Source organism: Impatiens glandulifera, chromosome 6, assembly GCF_907164915.1.
Source record: "Impatiens glandulifera chromosome 6, dImpGla2.1, whole genome shotgun sequence".
NCBI lineage: Eukaryota > Viridiplantae > Streptophyta > Magnoliopsida > Ericales > Balsaminaceae > Impatiens > Impatiens glandulifera.
In genome coordinates, this window is record NC_061867.1 from 38,191,422 (window position 1) to 38,209,518 (window position 18,097).

Here is an 18,097-nt window from a genome sequence, read left to right on the forward strand (position 1 = left end):
ATTAATCCTTGCCCCAACCTTAAAGCAATCACAACCGATCAACTCTCTCAAGCTCAAAAAATTACATAAGTCTTCAAGTGTTAGAGTCTCAAAAACTGTATTACAATACTACATATTCTGTGTGAGTTTGTTAGCATTGTAGGTTGACAGAATCTGTTTCTATTCAATAGAGAGTGTGTGTTAGGAGTTCGAAAGTAGGCAGTAACAAAGTCCTGGCTATTCGACTGGGTTGTATACGAGTTTTGTATTCAATCAAATCTTCTAGTAGATATCCTTCTCAACGTTTGAGAAGAAGGGGTGACGTAGGAGTTTTACTCCGAACATCCATAAACCTTGTGTTATGTCTTTTCTTCCTCTTACCTTCTAAACCGTTTAGTTATTACTTCAAGTTGAAACAAACACTTCAGCACTTGAACTCGGTTCAAGAGTTTGTGACAACTTATGAAGAATAGAAACCGATAATCAACCTCTAATAGGGTTATTATCAATCGGTGTGTGTGTAAGCGTTCAACAATAGTAAGACCCCCATCTCTATTGGCGACCCCGATTCTAACAGATATTTTCTGATATTTTTTCTAGTCTCATATGTTTCCATTACTTTAGCAAAACATACTTAGTGACTGAGAAAGATACACGATTCATACCTATGTAATTTTCAACAACTAAATTTTTGCATTCTTTGATTTATTTTTCCTTCACTTTAGTAGGTAATTTAAAATCAAAGGAAATTTAGAAATCTCAACTTTTGGTTGAAAATCTCCTAGGTAAGTTTTGCCTTTATATTTCTCCTAATCTTCAACTTTCTATTATGTATTTTTCTTTTAAACTTCATTAACTTTTCAACTGAAATTACTTCTGATAGTGTAAGTCTTTTTTTTAGGGCACTTCATAAGCTCTCTCATTGTTTCCACATACCAACTAACTATTTTCTTGTATTCCTCCTAGTTTAGTAAGTTTCAATTCTGATGAAAGTAAATATTAAATTGGACAATAGTTTGCTATATTTTTTTCCTACCGAGCACAATCTCTCATTTCTTTGCTTGGAACAGTAATTTTATAATTTGATTCTTGAGTCCATAGATATTTTCCATTTCTTTTTATACAACCTTCCATATTCTAACCTTGTTTTATTTTAGACTTCAAACTTTTAGTTTCATTCTGCATTTTTTCCTCAATCTTCTGAGAGTTTTGTTTCTGCATTTCCGCTTTCTTAGAGCTCTATTTCTGTTTTATTTCATCTATCATTTTTTTTGCTAACCTTAGTATTATAATGCAATGAAAAGTCAATTAAAGATTTTGGATACTCTTGAAGACCCAATCCTCTCACACACCCATGTGTATCAGGACCAATCACTTATGAGTATATATCCCTATGAAAAGTTCTTATGTCTTGTCCCTCAAAAGGTGTTTGGGTTAACTTTTTTTAATTGACTAAATGTAAAAAAATCAATTATAATACACTTTTAATAAATATAAATGTATACGTGTAACATATTTACTGTGGATCGAGAAGAATTGTCATATAAAGGTCTTCCATCTTTGCAAGCTTTATGTTGAGAAATACATGAGCTCTTGAGTGCTCCAATCCAACACTTTCCTAAAACAATACAAGTAATACAGGTTCATAGAATAAATTATTGTTTTCAAAATTCACATCACTATACTATTTCAGAAGCAACACGAGCAAAACTTTTACATCCAAATTTTTGCAACATCTTTTACTTCTCAGACATCTTTTATTGATAGAACTATTTCTCTAAAGAATAAAAAATTATAAATTTTTATTTATATATAGTATCACAATTCCATACCATGTTCTTATCCGAGTACCAAAAATTGAACTGAAAATTCCATTGTACATTTGGAATTCCATTTGGCCTATTTTTTAATAATTCTTCTCTCTACGTATATTTTTCAAATATCGTGCTTTTAAATCAGATCGATAATCTTTCAATGTCCTTCCCAATGATTTGAGTACCCCAAATTTCAGTTATTTGAGGAAAATCAAACATATTCTATTAATAAAAAAACAATATTAACTTTAGTAAGTAGTAACTAATTATTAAATAAATGATAAATAATTTTTACCTTGACCAATCTTATTAGATGGTCTTTCAATTCTCTAGGGAAGCATCTCAAGTCATTAGACGCTGAATTTTCATATAACGCCCAAGAGTCGCCTGCATCGCCCACTACAACGAAGGAATCGTGCGTATGTGCCACACATAATCAGTTAATGGTCTATTAGCTGAAACACGACAGAACGACCGAAATGGAATGTGACGGAACGCTAACTGACCACTCTGCGTCCGCATTCTCGCTCGAAACAATGTCATTTCATCCCTCGATCATCCTCTTCATCACGACGCCGAATGGATAACCATCTACAACCATCTTTGATTTTTCAAAGATGGAATTTCTTCGTTTCTTGACGGATTGACTCCGTTCAAAAGGTGAAATAATCACCCTATCACAGTGATAATTTTCCCTACATCTATAGGCATCAATGATGCTTATTTCGACAACTGGCCAAAAGAACATCCAAAATACCATTAATGACTTTTCACTAATTCAAGCTACTTGACTTTCACAATCTACTTTGGGATGCTATAAATTGCATCCCTTAACAATTCTGAAGCTAAGAGATCCAATCTCAAGACTAAAATCAAGATTTACAAAATCCGCCATTAAAGCTCAAGCTTTCAGATTTTTTGAAATCTTTATATAAGGCCTTACAGATTGGATTCAGACATCCACAAAGCTTTCTTAAGGTCTAACGTGTGTTTTCCAACACTTGGTAAGCTTTCAACCATCCTTTAATTCATACTTTCATTTTGAAATTAAATTTTTTATATTTCAGTTTTCATAAGCTTGTATGCTGCCTGGTTCTTAAATTTAATAATTGGAAATAGATTCTAGGATCATTTATGAGCTTCTTGTGAAAGCTAAAACCGACCAATCGTTCTTACACACAAAATTGAATTTGGAAAAGTTAAAAAACGGGTTTTCTATTTTTGAGCTAATTCTAAAAAACAACAGCTTAAAAAGCTTCCTAATATTTTTGTAATGATGTTGGGCAACTATTAGGATCATGCTTGTACCTTCCCGATCATGTTTGATCAAAATCAAAATTTTCAAAATAAATGAAATTTTTTAGTTTTTGAATTGGTCCAATAAAAAACCAATATTTATATTTTGGCATCAATCAAGTATAAGTATAAGAAAGTTATTGACGAGCTCCTTACACTTCAAAACAACTTTAAAACCAGAAACCCGATTTTTGGTCATAAATTGTTGTAAACAACTAGATCATCACCAAAGTTGAATGATACCTTGGGATGATTATTTGAATGTTCATGGGAACTTTGTGAAGCAATCCAAGCTCTTGGACCAAAGGATCCATGCCTCTCAAAATTACAAAACCTGCAATTTTGATGTTCTTGAGGATTAATAGGTCAGACCAGGACTGAGAGATTCGACTGAGGATCTTCGGTCAGGATCGATAGGTCTGACCGATATATTTTAGCTAGGACCGAGATCTGACTGATGTTCTTCATCTAAAATCGAGAGGTTTGACTAAGGATTTTTATATCCGACCTAGAACCGAGGAGTCTCACACTCGACCGAGAACTCTCGAACCTAGGACCAATGACTTCCACCCAATACTGAGGCATCTCGCACCCAATCGAGAACTCCTAAATCCATAACCGATGACTTCCATCTAGGACCGAGAAGTCGGACCTAGGACCAAGGAGTCTTGCACCCAACCGAAAACTTCCGAACCTAGGACCGATGACTTTAAAAGCTGTCAGAAATTATTTAAAATCTTTTAAAATAATGTTTAATTGTAAAAAGAATCCTACCAAAGTAGCCCAGTGGTAAAAGTCGACTTAAGAGACCAAAAAGTCACATGTTCGATCATATCTAGAAGCACTTTGATCCTTAAATGTATGGCTAGTTCTCCTTTAATCCCAATTTTTTTAAAACGGATTCCTTTCACGCAAACCGAGGTTGAAATTCTTGATCTCGAGTTTCTCCTAGAACCAAGGGTTTTATGGGGGTTATAACTTTCTAACAACTTTGATGTGGATTAAATGTTTAACTCCAAAACATAAACTTGGCTTTTGAAAAACATTTGTATCACGTTTTCAACTTAATAGGCATATCCCAAAAGGTATAACACCTAAGGGATGCATATATTTTATCGTATTAACATGCATTTACTTACAAATGGTACATCACCTTAACATTACTTACAAAGAAGTACACGACTGAATCCAGTACTTCTACACTTATGTGAAAAGATTGTGAATGAGGAATGACAATTTATTACAAAAATGAGTGATGTTGCGAGAGAAAAAACTAGAATGCAAGGGATCAACCCCACGCTTTGGCGATGATTCGTCCGATAGGACGTAGGCATTGTGGAGGTGGGGGGTAATTCCCAATTGAGTTGATATTCCCTGGTTTATGGAGGCAGTTTTACCCCATTCCCATCGGTGAATGATACTCTCTTATGATTCCCTTTAACACAAAAATCATGGATACTCTCACTAAGCCGGTTGTTTATTGTACCCCAATAACCCAAACCTCGTCACTACAAGCCTTATGTGACTACTATATATGTATTACGTGTATGCATGTATAACCTAAGTGAACATCTTAAACATGTTCCTTCTTCAAAACAAACTTATTTTTGTAAATGTTTTGAATTTCCAATCACAAATGATGTCCATCTTGAAGGATATCACACTAGTCATGTGGATAGATAATTTCCACAAAAACGAGTAGTATCATGGGATCTATGGACTAACCCTATCATAAGGGTCATAAACTTCAAGATAAATTATACCTTGATGATGCAAATGCAAAGGATTTGGAGCCCCGTGGGATGGGTATACTTCATGGAAGAAAGGAAAATGTGCCCAACCATAGAAGAATTCTGAGATATCCTAATGATGGACAACAAGAATGTTATGCATCTGAAACCATTTGTAGAATTAATGTCCTTGAAGAACCTCGTGCAAGAGGAGTACAATATAATAAGACAACATCTAAAACATTTTTTCATGGATCCATGATGGATAAAGATGGAAATCAGAAATGGAGAAGTCCCCTAACTATGGGTTCCTCCATATTGACAATGACGGTCCTGTTGGCCCACTTCTTCATGGCTCTAGAGGATGACAATCCTTTCTCCAAAATCTTGGAATACCACACGAGTAGGGGAAACAAAGCCCTCAGGTATCATTCTAGTTGAAACGCTGATAGATTTGAAAGATTCATTCGTAACCTCCACTATGAGCAAAAGAGGATCACCTCTAATTCTCTACATTCAGTTGCTTGACAAACTTGGACGCTATCGCTAGCATGTCCTAGAGAGATCATGTCCCTTTCTCTTCAATACCGATGAATGAGGAAAGATTCTCCTGAACCTCTTGTAGAGAATGACGACGAAGTCAGGGAGTTACTTCCATGGTATCCCATCAAGAAGATGACATACATGATGGACGATGAACATATAATCACACTAATGGAATTTTAATGGGTTACCTCCTACTATAATCATGACATTTTCAAACAATTTGGTCATGATTTTATGCTCCCAATACGGGAAATTCCATTGATATAGATATGTCAATCGACCACAAGGCCTATGTTGGATATCTCAAGAAATGGGACAACGCCTCTCAGATGGGTACTCTGAAGGAGAGAAAGAACTACATGACTATCATTCTTGAATAATACGAACATGTGAAGAAAAATGAAGAGGAGGAAGCTTCTAGTGTGAAAATTAGTCAACATTGGTTTGCATGCGAAACATATTTTAAAATTAAACATTTAGTTTTTAAAAGATTTTGAAAATACTTGGAGTGGTAAGAAATTAATTATATAAAAATAATTAATCATTTGTTCAAATTTTAAATAATTTGGGAGGTTAAATAACAATCTAACTTGGTCCCGATTTAAATATATTAAACATAGTCAGTTTAAAGATTATTGATTTGAATATCATAGTTGCCAATAGATTTTATGAAAATCAATAAAATCATATGTGTATAAACGTATTCATACTAGAGTTTCTAAAAAAGGTGGTTCGTTGTCTGTTTACGCTTGGGAAAGGATTTTCGCATTATGTCCTCTATGCCCGCATAAGGACGGTTTTCAAAATCCTTCTAAAATAAACAAAGTTTGACTTTTGTATATCTCATTATAACATTCCTTATCTTTAATTAGTAGTCAAGTTGTCCTAAATGAGGATAGGCTTTAAATAATTGTATAAAATTATTTAAAAGAGGTGTGTACTTGTTGCGTCGAAAGTCTATAATCATCTTTGGACTTAGCATAGGGTATTATGTTAAATAGACTTAAGACACGATAAATGGAAATCAAGAGAATTATAATGGATTGATGTTAGCCTTTTATTGGAATCTAATCATAGCTATGATGATTACTCCTTATAGATTAGAGACAAGGTTAGAGCATACACAAATATAAGAATTCTGAACTCAGAATACAAACGTATAACGAATTTTCATAAACAAATGACCAACTACATTTAGTAGAGACTATTCCAAGAGATAGGCGCATAGGGCATAGCTTCTGTAACCCTTTCCTCATGCGTAACCAACCATCGGACCCTTAATCTGTGAATACTCTGTTTTCTTTTCTTTAATTTCTTTTTGAAGTAAACTGAAGGGCGACTCTTAAAGTCAACCGAACTACTACATTTTTGAACATGTACTAATCTTGAACTTGTATGGGCCAAGCAAGGAAAGTTCTAGGATATAGAAATTCACTTTGGTTCATCATCTCAAACTGATAGGACAACATCCTATATGGATAGTTCTCTTATCTAGTTTTTGTGATATTCGAGAAGAAGGTAAGGAATGAGATCGACCAACTTCCTAGAAAAAACTTTTTTTAAAAGTGCAAGGATCTTGTTTACCATTTAAGTCCTTCGATACATCCCCTCTACGGGTGGAGCACTCGAAAGGATAGATAAGACATGAGATCGACCGACTTCGGATCGCTCAAAACGCTCTTAAAGACAAAGCATTCGAATGGATAAATTTATCTTAGGATTAGATCTTTCATGCCCTAAGACAAAAGACGTTACACGGACTCTAAAATTGGTAGACGCTTAAGAAGAGAGAAAGTCTCGCGTATAAGAAAACATTCTTAGGACAAGGGTGAGGCAAAATAAAACGTGTACACGTTCATATAAAAAATAAACCTATTTTTTTATAGTACCACGATCATTTATATAAAACGCTCCAACATGTTACTTTTTTAGTAACTTTCGTGACAATTTTATCAACTCTCACGATAAACCTATATATGGATAGTACGACAATCATTTATATATTATTGCTCCAATGTGTTACTTGATTGTAACTTCTATGATAAGTTTATCAACTCTCACGATAAACCTATATGTTGATAGTACCACGATAATTTATATATGATCGCTCCAATGTGTTACTTATTAGTAACTTCAAAGACAAGTTTAATAACTCTCACGATATACCTATATTTTGATTGTAACACGATCATTTATATATAATCTCTCCAACATGTTACTTGTTAGTAACTTCCGTGACAAGTTTATCAAATCTCACGATAAACCTATTTGTTGATAGTACCACAATCATTTATATATGATCACTCTAACATGTTACTTGTTAGTAACTTTCGTTACAAGTTTATCAACTCTCAAGATAAACCTATATGTTGATAATACCACAATCATTTATATATGATCGCTCCAACATATTACTTGTTAGTAAATTTCGTGCCAAGTTTATCAACTTTCACGATAAATCTATTTGTTGATAGTACCACGATCATTTATATATGATCGCTCCAACATGTTACTTATTAGTAACTTTTGTGACAAGTTTATCAACTCTCACAATAAACTTATATGTTGATAGTACCACTTTTATTTATATATGATTGCTCTAACATGTTACTTGTTAGTAACATTTGTGACAAGTTTATCAATTTTCACGATAAACCTATTTGTTGATAGTACCACGATCATTTATATATGATCACTCTAATATGCTACTTGTTAGTAAATCTTGTGACAAGTTTTATTTTTATCAAATTCCACAATAATTTTTTATCAAAATTCAAAAATAAACCTTATTGGTCAACAAGTACTCACAATTATTCACATATGATCCCTCTAAAAAACATTATTTGTTAGTAAATCATGTGAGTAAGTTCATCAAATCTCAGGTAAAACATATTCGTTGATAATACTATGATCATTCATACATGATCATTTCTACATGTTATTTGTTAGTAACTTTCATGACAAGTATATTGACTTCCGTGTAAACCTATCCGTTATTGGTAGTATTGTGATCATTCGCACATGATCATTCCAATACGTTACACATTAGTAACCCTCGTGAGCAAGTTCATCAATTTTCACGTAAACTTATATGTTGATAATACTATGATCATTCGCACATGATCATTCTGAACATGTTACTTGATTAATAACCATCGTGAGCAAGTTCATCAACTCTCATGTAAAACTTATATGTTAATAATACTATGATCATTCACACATGATCGTTCTCAACATGTTACTTTGTTAGTAACAATCGTGAAAAAGTTTACCAACCGTCATGAAAACCTATATGTTGATAATCCTACGATCATTTTCCTATGATCGCATTTAAAATGTTACTTATTAGTAACCCATATGAATAAGTTTATCAAACTTTTCATATCATCTTTTTGTCTCATTAAGTGACATTAACCCTAGTCATTTATAACCATCCCAACAAGCATTAACAAAATACTATCGGTCGATAGTCAAAAAAATGTATCTGACATGAACAATATGTCGATATTCACGTCTAATAAAAGTTGATTTTTCAACAAATACTCATGGTCATTTTGCACTATCTTATACTCTTTGCGGATACTTTGTTAGGATCTATAAAACAGGATCCAAAAATAAATCCTTGTTAGGATAACCACCTAAGGAAGATTCATAATCTCGAACTAATGCTTGAAAAGCCTCCACGAATGCTACATACATCAACACGAAGGTCACTCCAACATCTGCTCACTTCAGATTCTATCCTTCCATTAATGTTTCATAGAGATATAAATTGAATAGGAAAATTTAGTGTTATATGTCATACTTTAACCCACATTTTCAAAAACCAGTTTGTTGTAATCAAACTCGGTTCAAGAGAAGCACTCTAAAAGCACTAAAATTTCACTTCCCCTATTTTTAAATTATTTTGAATAAATAAAATCATAATAATTAAAATTAAGGTCAAAGAATTATTAAATAATTAATTGGATTAATTATTTTAATAATTAATCCTCAATTAATTAAGTTAATGCCAAGAAAAAAATAAATTAAATAATTTAGAATAAATGTTGTACTCATTTATCTAAAATTAATTTTAAGAAAATCAAAGGGATTTAAAATTAATAATTTAGGATAAATGTTGTATCCATTTTATCTCGAATAAATTATTTATTAAACTCCAAAATAAAAAATAGGCAAATAAATGTCAAATTATTTTGCCCAAAACAACGTCGTTTCTCCTAATTTTGTCTTCTTCCTCGCGACGACGAACTTGATAAGAACATATCACATCCATGATTTTTCAAAGATGGAACTCCATCGTTAGTCCACCAAAACAACTAATTCAAAAATTAAAATGATCACCCTACCACGGTGATCATTTCTCCTACAATCATAGACTTCATCATGGCCTGATCAGGCAAGTTGGATGAAGAACAGACAAAACGTCATTAATAACTTTTAAATTGTAATTTTTACATTCATATATTAATTAATTATCTAATTTCTTAATTGAAAACAATCTTAGGATCATTTATAAGTTTTCAATTGAAAAAAATTGAATCAATCAACCTAAAGTAGAATACGTAAATTTAATTTAAAAAAATTCAAAATCGGGTTTCTAATTTTGGGCTATTATTCAAAAACCACAATCTAGAATGTTTTCCAACATGTTTCTAAGGATGTTGGAAACATATTTAACCCAATGCCAATCCATCTCGATCATGTTTGATCAAAAACTAATTTTTTTATATAAAAATAAAATTTCAGTTCTTAAATTTGTTAAAATGAAAAACACGCGTTCATGTTTTGGTTTCATTCAACCACATGAAGCATAAAGAAGTTATTGAGAATCTCATTACGCTTCATTAAAACATAAAAACTAAAAACCCGTTTTTTGTATCGAAACTGTTTGAGTTGAGTGGGACATCATCCCGATCGAATGACACATCGAGATGATGTTATAAATGATCCTTGAGGCTAAGGAAAGCTTCTCATTCCTTTGTCAACGGATCAAGGTCCCAATAAAAAATATCAAACCTACAGTTTGATGTTCTTGACAATCAAAGAAGGTTAGATCAAGGCTAACCCAAGACCAAGAGTGCCTTGCACCCTAGACCGAGAAAATCTAGCCCTATGATGACCTAGAACCAAAGAATATCTTGAGCCCCAGTCGAGGAATTTTGTACCTGCCCGAGGATTCTTGCACCCGAACACGCGAGTACTCTCGCACACCGACCCATGACTACTACACCTAGGTATGATGACTCCTACACCCGACCAAGAGAAATCTCAACCCAAGATTGATGGTTTTAGCCCATGACTAAGGGAAATCGCACCCAAAACCGAGAGAACCTGTCCTATGGCTTGTTTGGTTTAAATTTTTAATATTTGTTTTAAAATTTTGGAAACCTAAACCATTTTATAAAAAAAATTAAAAATTAAAAATGATTTCAAAATATTTGTAGAATATTTACATAAAATAATATTTTGACAAGGGCCTATTTGGAATTTATTTTTAGATCTTAATATCCTAAAACTGATATTTTTATGTACTTTCCTCATTAATCGTCGGCATCAGCCTAAGGAATCAACATTTGAATATTGTTTTACAATTATAAATATAAGAAAAACATGTATATGTCTAGCATCTGAAGAATAATTGGTTAAATAAAATATGATAAAACTAATTTTCAAAAATTCATGATTTTATAAAGTAGAGACCGTTTTAAAATGGGCACTAAGATATGGCATGAAAGCCCATTTTCAAGTATCACCAGAAATCGAACCTAAAAGAGACTCTAGTTAAAAACGTTTGTAGACATATCATTTTATTGATTTTAAAAATCAATTGGCAAAATCTTATCAAATAAATAATATTTTAAATTAATTATTTTAATTAATTTAAATACAAATTTCTTTAACCAAATTTAATTTAATTATTTTAAATTTAAAAGATTATTTAAATTTTATAAAAATAATTATTGATATAAATAAATAAATCTTATCAAATAAATAATTCAAAATTTCAGGACATATTCTTATAAATAATATAAAAATAATTATTTATTAAAAAAATTCCTGACATGCAAACCGATGTTAAAGTTTCTCGTATCTAAAATGTTTTCTAGGACAAGGATTTTACGAGAGTTAAAAAGCTTTTTAGTTCTAATAATTTTTTGTTTTTCTATTTGTTTTCAAAGATTTGTTTTGGTTTTGTGCTTAGTTATGATTGGGAATGGGCCTTGGCGCATTGGCCCGCACGTCCGTCCGAAGGAAATTTTTCTACTACGAAACTGCTAGTTTTTAGACAATATCATATTTTACACCACTTTATTTGAAAAAATCTTTATAAAATTATTTTATCTTAAAGACGGCGTCCTTGAGCCAAATCTCAAGCACGACGTTAGAGCCCTACTCAACTTTTGGCTAAGAATTAAATGAGAGATTCGTCGCTAAAACCAAATATAAAATCAAAATCAAGCACTCGACAAGTAGGTAAGGATCAATTATGTGAACTATGAATAATTAATACTATAATTACATTAATAATCATACAGGGAAAATGATAAACAAAATTTATTAATCAAATTGAGTTATATAACCCTAAGAAAAACCCTTTTGTTTTGCTTTCCGTGAAAAAGCTCGAGATTCAAGAATTTCAACATCGGTTTGCATGTCAAAAAAAAATTTCAATATAACATTATTTAAAAGATTTTCAAATGCTTCCTGACATCTTTTGAAATTAATTTATGGGTTCAATTTTAAATAATCTTCGGATTTACGGTAGTCTAATCACAATTTGATTTTTCAGAAATTCTTTGGTTTAAATTAATTAAACATAATTAATTTAAAAGATTATTTATTTTGAAATAGAGTCTACAATTGATTTTTTTAAATCAATCAAAGTTGACATACGTGTGCAAACGTATTGACTAGTGTTTTCTTTTAGTTCGTAGTTTGGTGATACTCGAAAAAGGGCTTTTGTGCTTTATCCTCCATACCCGTTTTAAAAACGGTCTCTAATTATAAAGCTGGCTTATGAAAATCAGTTGTATAATGTTTGAGTTTTAATTAATTATTCTTTCGGTCCTAGTCATGCTTCTAGGTTTAAGCGTTATTTAAAATATTGAAACAACAATTTTTAAATGTTGGTACCTATTGTTGATGATAACTATGGAGGATTATACCTGAAGAACATCAATCATTTTAAGGGTATTAGGGTTTAGAAATAAACACCAAACAAGTCTTAGTCAAAATATTTTTTTGTAGAAATATCCCCAAAATATTTTGAAATTATATTCTAATTTTTAAGGATTTTTAGAAAATGGTTTGGGAGTCCAAAATTAAAAAAATAATTTTGGATTTTGAAAAGTTGAACCAAACAGGTCTTCGGATCGGTGTACTAAGCCTTAGGTTCATTTTTATGGGTCAGGGTAAAAAACCCTCGGTTTGGGTCAAGGAGCCTCTTAGTTGAGACTTGGGATCTTCGATTGGAGTGTCGAAGTCCCTCGATCTAGGTGCGGAGGACTCTCGGTCCTTGGCTGAAATTACCGGTCTGGGTGTATAAATCTATCGGTCATGGGTTAGCCCTAGGCTAAGTTAATCTGTCTAGGTGCATAAATCCACTGGTCCTAGATTAGTACTGAGCTAAATTCATCGGTCCTAGATTCGGGGATACTCGGTTCTAAGTTGAACCTTTCGGTCTTGGGTTGAACCTCTTGGTCGTAGATTAATATCCTCAATTGAACCTCTTAGTCTTAGCTCAAGAAGATTGGTCAGACCTCTCGATCTTATTGAAATTCTCGGTCCTAAGTCTCGATCCTAGGTTCGAATTTCTCAGTCCTAGGTCTCGGTCCTAGGCTAACAATCCTCATTCTTCAAGAACATCAAAATTCATTTTTTTTTAAATTTGTTTTTTGGCTTGGATTCTTTGATCCAATGGTTTAGGTAGCTTCACAAAGATCTCAGGTACATGTTGATAATCATCTCATTGTATCAATCAACTTGGATGATAATCAAATCGTTCAAAACAGTTTGTGATAAAAAAAATTGATTTTTTATTTTAAAGTTGTTTTGAGGGAAAATGAGGTGCCCAATAACTTCCTTATATCTCATATACTTAATTAGTACTAAAACAATGGTATTCATTTTGACCAAATCAAGAACTAAAAAATTTCAATAATTTTGAAAATTTTGATTTTGATCAAGCATAATCGGGATGAATTAAACATGATCCAAACATTTTTCCAACATCATTACAATCATGTTGGGATGCTTTTTGGGCTGTGATTCAACATAATTAACCCAAGAACAGCAAATACGTATTTTTAATTTTAAAAATTCAAATTTGGGTTTATCTATTTTAGGTTGATTGATTGTTTCTAACCTATTCAGAAAATTCATAAATCATCTAAAGATAAATTTCCAACAATAAAATACCATAAACAGCAAGCATACAAGCTTATGCAATTTGAAATATAAAAATTTCAAATTCAAACTGTAAATCTGAATTAGAGGGTGATTGGAACCTTACCAAGGATTTAAAAACACTCTTAGATTCTTAGGGAAGCTTTTGGGATGCTCAGATCCAAGTTTTAAGGCCTTATACAAAATTTTCAAAAAATCAAAAGCTTTGAGCTTCAATGGAGGATTTTCGAAAAAAATTATTCAAGGCTTGAGATGTTATCTCTTGGCTTAGGAATGATTAAGGGGGTCTATTTATAGGTGCCCTGAGTTAGTGGAGGAATCAAGTGGACTGAATCAGCAAAAAGTCATTAATGGCGTTTTGGATTTCTTAATCCCACTTGAAAATATAGGCAGTGATTGTGCCTATATTTGTAGGGGAAATGATCACTAAAGTAGGGTGATCATTTCACCTTTTGAATTAGTCAAAAAGATTGACTGTGGAGAATGTTCCAAAAAGAGAAGATCAAAGACGAGTCTTTGATCTTATCTGTTCTGGCGTCGCGTTAGAGATGAATTCGGCATTCAAAATGGCGTCGTTTTGAGCAAGATCGGGCGTTCCGTCTAACGTCGTTGGCGTTTGGGCGTTCCATTAGCATCTGGATAGACGACGCTAACGTTCGCGTTAATGTATCGGGTGCATCTCGGGTGCGTGCTTCCTCGGCTACAACAGGCTATGCGTGCTTCCTTGGGCGTTGGATGAAAATCCAGCGTTCATCTGATGGCTTCAATTTTAGTTGTAGCCTTTTTACAGAATTTTGGCTAAACCCGATTACAAATTTTATTTTTTATTTAAAATCTTAAGGGTTTGTTTGAAATTGATTTTTTCACCCTTTTGGCATTAATTTTTATCTTTTTAAATACACAAAATATTAAATAAATATGGCAAATATTTTACCAATTTATTTTAATTTTTTTATAAATTTTTAAGGTCAAATAAATAATTTTGGGAGATGAAATGGGTACCTCATTTCATCCTAAATTATTTATTTTAACTCTTGATTTTTTCTAAAATTATTTTAAGATAAATGAATACAATATTTATCCTAAATAATTTTATTTTTATTATTTTTACAAATTTCTTTAATTAGTTAGGCTTTAATTATCACAATAATTAGCCTAATTAATTGTTTTAGTTGGTTTTTTGTCATGAAGTTAATTGTCTTGATTTTATTTATTCAAAAATAAATCAAAATAACTATTCTAATTTTATAAATTGGTGTGTAGATTTTTAATGTTTTCAATAAGATTAAAAGGCTTACAATGTCTTAGAAAAGTTTATGATCGGTTCAGAATAAGATAGTAAAGATGATCTTGATAAAGAATAAGAAGAAAGAAGATAATATATAAGAAAAGATGAAAAGTTCAACATTCAAAGTCATGCCCTTTTACAGTTACTTTATCCTCTATTTATATTAATCTATATATTGATTATTATCACAGGGAAATAGATACGATGTCGTTTAAAGGCCCATTTAAATATTTCGGCCTTTTAAATGAGATTTCATTTAAAGAACTGTTTCTAAATCGGTTTCATTAATTCTAAATCGGTTCCTATAGTATCCTCCGAGATCTGAAATGGATTTGTTAGAATTGTTGGACGGTCATGACATTCCCCTTCTCTTAAAAATCCTCTTGTAGAACGGGGCTTACTTGTAGGAAATCATTCATAAAAGTCTGGAAATTGAGATACGAAGAGTGTCCCATCTTCCCATGTCGAATCTTATATAGGGATATGTGTCCAGTGAACTATGGCTTGAGAAACACTATGGCATCTATGTCTAATAATCCTCCTTTCTAATATATTTTGTAGTTGTAGTTTAATTTTTCCATCTTCTCCAACTAACGATAGTGTTGTTTGTACAGCAAGTGGTCCCATCTTAGCTCGAAAAAGAGAGACATGGAACATCGGATGAATCCTACAATTTTTCAGGTAAATTTAGCTTTTAAGATACTTGCCCTAGTTTTTCCAAAATAAAAAAAAGGTCAAAAAAAATTTAGCAGATAGTTTGATGTTTCTTCATGTAGCTGCTGTTGTTTGTCGGTATGGCTGGAGTTTTGGGAAAACCCAATCTCCCACTACAAATTATCAATCTTGTTGATTTCGATCAGAATACTACTTTATCCAGTTTGGGGAAATAGTTAGATTGTCCTTCATTATCTGACACATTCGAGTTCTTTCGAGCATGAAGTCTTCTACCGCTCCTACTGAAGTTTTGGTCATTGTTCTTAATGGTAGTGGAAGTGGAGCTAATCCGTTCATAGCCTGGTATGGTGTTACTTTCAATGACGTGTGGAAAGTGGTGTTATACCACCACTCTGATAAAGCCACTCATTTGCTCCACTATTTTGATTTGTAGCCTCTCATACACCTCATGTAAGATTCTAAACATTGATTTACTTTTTCAGTTTGTCCATCAGTTTCTAGATGATATGTTGTACTTAATAGAGATATGACTCCAATAACCTTTAAAAAAATCTTTCTAAAAAAGACTGATAAATATAGGATCTCTATATGTCACAATAGTCTGTGGTAGCCCATGTAACCTATAAATGTTTTCAACAAATAGATTCGCAATTTATGTTGCAGTATAAGGATGTTTCATTTTGATAAAATGAGCATATTTTGTTAATCGATCAACCACCACTAAGAATGTTGTAAAGCCGTCTGATATTGAAAGTCCTTCAATAAAGTCCATGGATATCTGCAACCATGGTGTGTCTGGAATTGGTAATGGTTGTAATAGTCATGTATTCTTAGAACTTTCCTTTTTGAAACGTTGATAAATATCACAGTTTTTAATTAGTGCTTGCACTTCTCCTTTAAGTCTTGACCAAAAAAAGTTTCCTTTTATCCTTTGATATGTAGCTTGTTTGTATGCCTGAGTGACCTCCTAAATTTGTGTTACGTAGAACATTTAAAATTTATTCTCTTTCTTTGCTTCCCAAACATATCCTATTTTTATACTTGATGATATTGACAGGTTGTGAAGCCAATAAAAGTACGATTCTCTGTATTTCTTGGTCCTCTTTGTAGGATTCCTCCACCTCTTTTTGTCAGGTTGACGTAACAGTGGATAACATAGATAATGAACTTTATTCTCGTCTCGATAAGGCATCTGCATTCAAGTTGATTTGTCATTTTCTATACATTATTGTGTAATTAAACCCAAGTAGTTTAGATAGCCATCTTTGCTGTAAAACTGTAGTAATTTTTTGTTTCATTAGAAATTTCAAACTTTGATGATCATTTCTAATAATAAAGTATCGCCCATATAAGTAATGTCTCCACTTTTTAGCTGCCATCAATACTACTAGTAGTTCTTTTTCATAAGTAGAAAACTCTAAATGAGCCTTAGATAGGGCTTTGCTTAAATATGTAATAGGTCGTTCCTTCTACATTAGAACTGCCCCATTTCCATAATAACACTTATATGTTTAAACTTCTAAATTAATGTTGAAATCGAGTAGTGCTAATACAGAGTAGTAATTAGGGAAATTTTCAAATCTATAAATACTTTTTCTACATCCTCTGACCATTTAAACATCTCTTTCTTCAAAAGTTCGTGTAGAGGTTTGTTGATAACACCAAAGTTACATACAAAACGCATATAGTATCCAGCTAGCCTTAGGAATCCTCTTAGAGCCTTTATATTCTTTGGAACTAGACACTCTTGTATGCAACTGATCTTTTGTGGATCGACCTCAACACATTGACCACTAATAAAATGTCCTAGATATTCCAACTTCTTTAATCAAAAAGAATATTTGGATAGTTTAACGAATAAATTGGCCTGTAAAATTTTTAAAACTTTTTCAAGATGAGATAAATGTAATTCTAAAATAGTACTTTAAATAAGAATAACATAAAAAAAACTAATACTCCCTTTCTTAGCCATTTTTTGAAAAAAATTGTTCATGAGTGCTTGAAAAGTTGCAGGTGCATTAGATAATCCAAAGGTATAACTCAGAATTCATACAACCCTGAATGAGTCCTGAAAGCAGTTGTAAGTACATCCTTCTCGTGAACTCGTATCTAATTATAACCTGCCCGTAAATTTAACTGTGTGAAGAATATTTCTACATGTAGTTCATCCAACAACTCATCTATTCCAAGTATTGGATAATTGTCTTTGACTGTTATTTCATTCAATTGTCTACAATTCACACAAAACCTCCAGGTTGCATCTTTCTTTTTGACTAGGATCACCGAAGAGGCAAACGAACTTGTGCTGCTTCTTATATAATATGATGTCTTCATTTCAGATACTAATGATTCAATTTCAC